Raw genomic sequence first — 4,602 nt, forward strand, 5'->3', positions numbered from 1 at the left:
TAATGTAAGGGAGCAATGTAATATAAGTGAGCAATGTGACCACATCCTGGCTTCAGTCTTCATTTGCTGCTGAATTGTGTTAACACGCATGTAGAAACATAAGGAGAGCAAGAGATTGATTGTTAGAGTCAGTTTATTTTTAATTAATACTATAGTAGTTCAGTATCCTTTACATCTTTAACTAGCCGTTAATTTATCAATTGAATGGGTGACCTATCCTCATTAATCATGCAAACATTTGCCCCCCCTGAGAGAATTGGCAGGAGCCGCCACTGAACTAAACTATTATAAAGAAATAAACTACAGTTGAACATCTGAAAACTGTTACATCCCTGTTTTTTTTTTTTACAAACTGATAACAGTATAACAGAGTACATAGCATAATGAAGTAAACACTACACTGAGAATTCATCTCATGAACGACCAAATTCTTTGCTTTTGATCACAGCCTATCGCATAATGCAAAGAAACTCTTCAAGTCCAGGAGCATGCGTTTACGAGAGGGTAGCACAAACTGTGTTGACTGTATCGCAACTGACAGCCGTGATCAAACTCCACATGTATTTAGATTTTTTCTCTCTGTGTGGATGTAATGGGAACGTGTCCTTGACCAGTGAGCCACTGCATGAAGCTGCTGACAGTAATCTTGTCTTGTTGTTCATCTCCGTTGGTGCAGTCCTCTGATTTATCCCCCTGTTCGTTGTCATCCTCACCTCTGCGCTCTGTACTAGTGCTTCCTTCTTCTGCAAGAAACAAGATCAAAAGCAAAACTACAATGTCGGGTTTTATAAATACAAATAAACATTGTAAACACTAGGGCTGGGTTGACACAAATTTCACGATTCTCAATCACAAGCTTGCAATTCAATTCGATTCGACTCAATATTGATTATTTTGGATATATATCAGATACCGTACATGCCAAATTCAAGGGGGGAAAAATCTCTCAACTATGCTGTAAAATATACATTCTGTTGGTACTACATTATAATATTTAGGATTAAAATTGACTGATTTGTGCTATACAGCTGCTTAAATTACACGTAATTAAGTTTTTATAATAATTAAGTTACAATTACATAATATACAGTTAGTTTTTTTTGCAATATAAACATTGAAATGGTGGCTGTCATAACTTGACGGATTTACTTAAACATAAATAAAACATTAAAGAACAGTAAAAATTATAATGTATATGGTGCATTTTTAGCAAATGCTCTTCTCTGGAGTAAATTTTTCTAGCTGACTAATGAGTTCTTGGTCTCCGAATATGTTTTTTCTGAGGTAAATGTGACGTTACGTGACATTGTTTACAGGCCGTTATATGGACATCTTTGCACGGATGAAACACTGAGCGATTACAAGAGACAGGATACGGATTGTAAAGTTGTACTGTTTCTTCATATGCATGTAATTTTATTCTGTTCACAAGTAATGGCTTGTAGTGATACGGCTGCCCCCTAGTGGCCGAGAGTTTTTGTGATTTGTCTTCATTTATTAGGTGCCGATTTCATACACCTGTGTTCCTTATGAGCTGAGCAGTATAAATGCTGTTGTGACGCTGGAAGCAGTTGCGGGGACTTTTGCTGGCAACCAGAGGAAAACTAGACCAGGGGCTGAATCAGCAGTTTTTGCTGTGATTTTTCCTCTCTCTTTTTGTTCAAATGAACTCTTTAATAAATACCCCCTTTTAAAACGAGCCTTTGCTTACCTCCGCCTCTATGTTATGTTCATAAATGTAACACTTGCATTTGGATGTTTAGTCGTATTAAAGATACACTTTTACTTTTGGTTAAATTTATTAGTTTAGTTCAGAATTTACTTAGTTTGCAGGCCTGTACGTTACGCATGTTGAAAGTTGACTTTATTTAGTGTTAGATATTCTATTCGTGCTTTTTAATTTCATTGTAAAATATTTCAAACTTGTAAAGTTTATTTTCGTTAATAAATATTTCTTTGATCGGCTATTGTTTTCGTTGCTTCCCTCATTTGTCTCGGTTTTGAGCCGACCATGATATGTCGAAAAACCTGATGCAATTTATTGATATTTTTTGTTTCATTCTTAAAGGGGTCATATGATGCGATTTCAATTTTTCCTTTCTCTTTGGAGTGTTACAAGCTCTTGGTGCATAAAGAAGATCTGTAAAGTTGCAAAGACTAAAGTCTCAAATCCAAAGAGATATTCTTTATAAAAGTTAAGAGTTAGCCACACCTACCTAAAACGCCTCGTTCTAACACGCCCCCACATATCTACCTCACTATGTGGAAAGATTTGCATAACGCCGCCCAAATGTTCACGCAAAGAAAGAAGGCGTAACTTTTATTCTCACTGTAGTATTGTTGCCGCTGCATTCACCGCTTCATGTCGTGAAGACGCTGTGTGCTTCGTTGTGAAAGCGAAACTACTTTGTTTGGTCTTCCAAAAGAGGACGATATCGCTTCGTCATGCCTAGAGCTGATCCGTGCTGGTCGCTGAGGGAATACATCAACTTAGTGCTGTGGATCGACGGATCGGCTTTCACCGTGGACGAAGCCCGGGGGGTTGCCGCTCCTTCGTGGAATTCGCCGGGCGCGCCGTTCTCGACCCCGCCGCCTTTGCTCACTCTAGCCCGGCCTCAGCTCACGCTAAGCCGCGGCTTTCGCTCACACTAGGCCGCAGTGTTTTTCGTTGTGAAAGCGAAACTACTTTGTTTGGCCTTCCAAAAATGGACACGACTAGAAATCAGTGGTTAAGTTGTATTTACAACACTGTTCCAGAACAAAAAGGCGGGGCATAGAGGAGAAACAATAATGTACAGTATGTGGAAAATAATGTGTTTTTTAAACTTTAAACCGCATAAACACATTTCATTACACCAAATACACAAAATAATGCTATTTTTAGCAGCATCATATGACCCCTTTAAGAATGACTTTTGACACTAAAGTAATTTCACAATGGAAGATTAATGAATAAAAGCAACACATTATTTTTGGCTCAAACCTGAGCATCGGTTACTAGAAAGCTACAGGCAGGTGAGTTTTGATCAGGGTTGGAGCAAAACTCTGCAGGACTGTGGCTCTCCAGGACCGATGTTGGCCATCCTTGAAATAGATCATAACAAAAGATGGATGACGCATCTCCACGTCCTTCCACTATAGAAACGGGAAGACAAAACATCCCAGTATGGCCGCTGTCATCTTGTGCAGATGTCATTTGGAGCCTGAGTCGGTGCGGTAGAGATCATGAGCTGGAGCCCAATCACAAGCACACGGTCTATAGAATGCCAAACCTGACAAAATAATAAATAAATAAATATGAAGAAATGTAAAAAGCAAAAATTAAATTTCTTTGTCTGTAGGGTAATGAGGAGGGCGTGTTTTACCTCAGGAATAGCAATCGAGCCAGAGTAGGCAAGAGGTGAGCTAGAGGAACAAAATTTCGTGGAGTTCATTAACCCATTCTTATTATGAAACACATAAAATTTATTTATGTATAAACAGCATATAAAAAAATAATAATAATACAATATAGGAAAGAAAAGAAAGCTAATTAAATTAAGTCAATAAATTATTCACACCAGTTACATTCTCCCCCCTGAACTTCACAAATTTTGACTATTACAGGGATAGTATACACTGGGGTCATTAGACCAACTTTTATCCAGAACATTGTGCAACAAAATATGTTTCCCACTCACAGGGAAGGTGAGTACGGCAGGTTGATCAGGCCTACTGCAGTCACCCGCAAAAGGTGCCTTAAACACCATTCATCTCGGATGAAACTTCATCTCTAATCTGGAACAACATACTGAAATACATTGACTCACATGTGCTGTATTCTAGAACTCAAAATGACAAAAACAATGTTGTAATACAATACATTCTTATCTCAATAAAGATCTTACAACCCCACCAACTGGGTTCAGAGTTTTGATAGATTGAGTCATGTTCTCTATCAATCTGTTGACTGGTTTCACAATCCTAACCACTCTGGTCCGAACTCTCATTTCCCCTGGACCAGGAGGTGGCTCAACAGCTTCAACAGGTGAAACACAATGGTCACTATGGCAAACTGCCTCAGAAACAGAACTGCGAGAATCAGAACTCTGTCCTTCATCTGGACTACTTACATTGCTTTTCTCCTTGGTACAATCATTCTTTGAAGCAAGTTGCTCCCTTCCTGATGACTCAGGGACTACGTTCAATGATTCAACACTTTCGGATCTGCAGGACAACCTCTGCTGAGGGTCGTCAGAAGCTGCGATCTCTTCCACCCAACTGGCGACTCGCTCAGACAAAGAACACAAATCAGATACAGGACCAACAACATCCATTGACACACTTCTACTGCTAAAGACAGATTCACCGCTCCTGTCCCGATGACTCAGGGACTATGTTCAATGATTCAACACTTTCGGATCTGCAGGACAATCTCTGCTGAGGGTCGTCAGAAGCTGCGATCTTTTCCACCCAACTGGCGACTCGCTCAGACAAAGAACACAAATCAGATACAGGACCAACAACATCAGCCATTGACACACTTCTACTGCTAAAGACAGATTCACCACTATCCTTAGATGATTCAGGTTCCTCCAACTCAAGTGGAAGGAAATTTGCTTG

Source organism: Sinocyclocheilus rhinocerous, unplaced genomic scaffold (genome assembly GCF_001515625.1).
Source record: "Sinocyclocheilus rhinocerous isolate Xijiao unplaced genomic scaffold, SAMN03320098_v1.1 scaffold863, whole genome shotgun sequence".
Lineage (NCBI taxonomy): Eukaryota > Metazoa > Chordata > Actinopteri > Cypriniformes > Cyprinidae > Sinocyclocheilus > Sinocyclocheilus rhinocerous.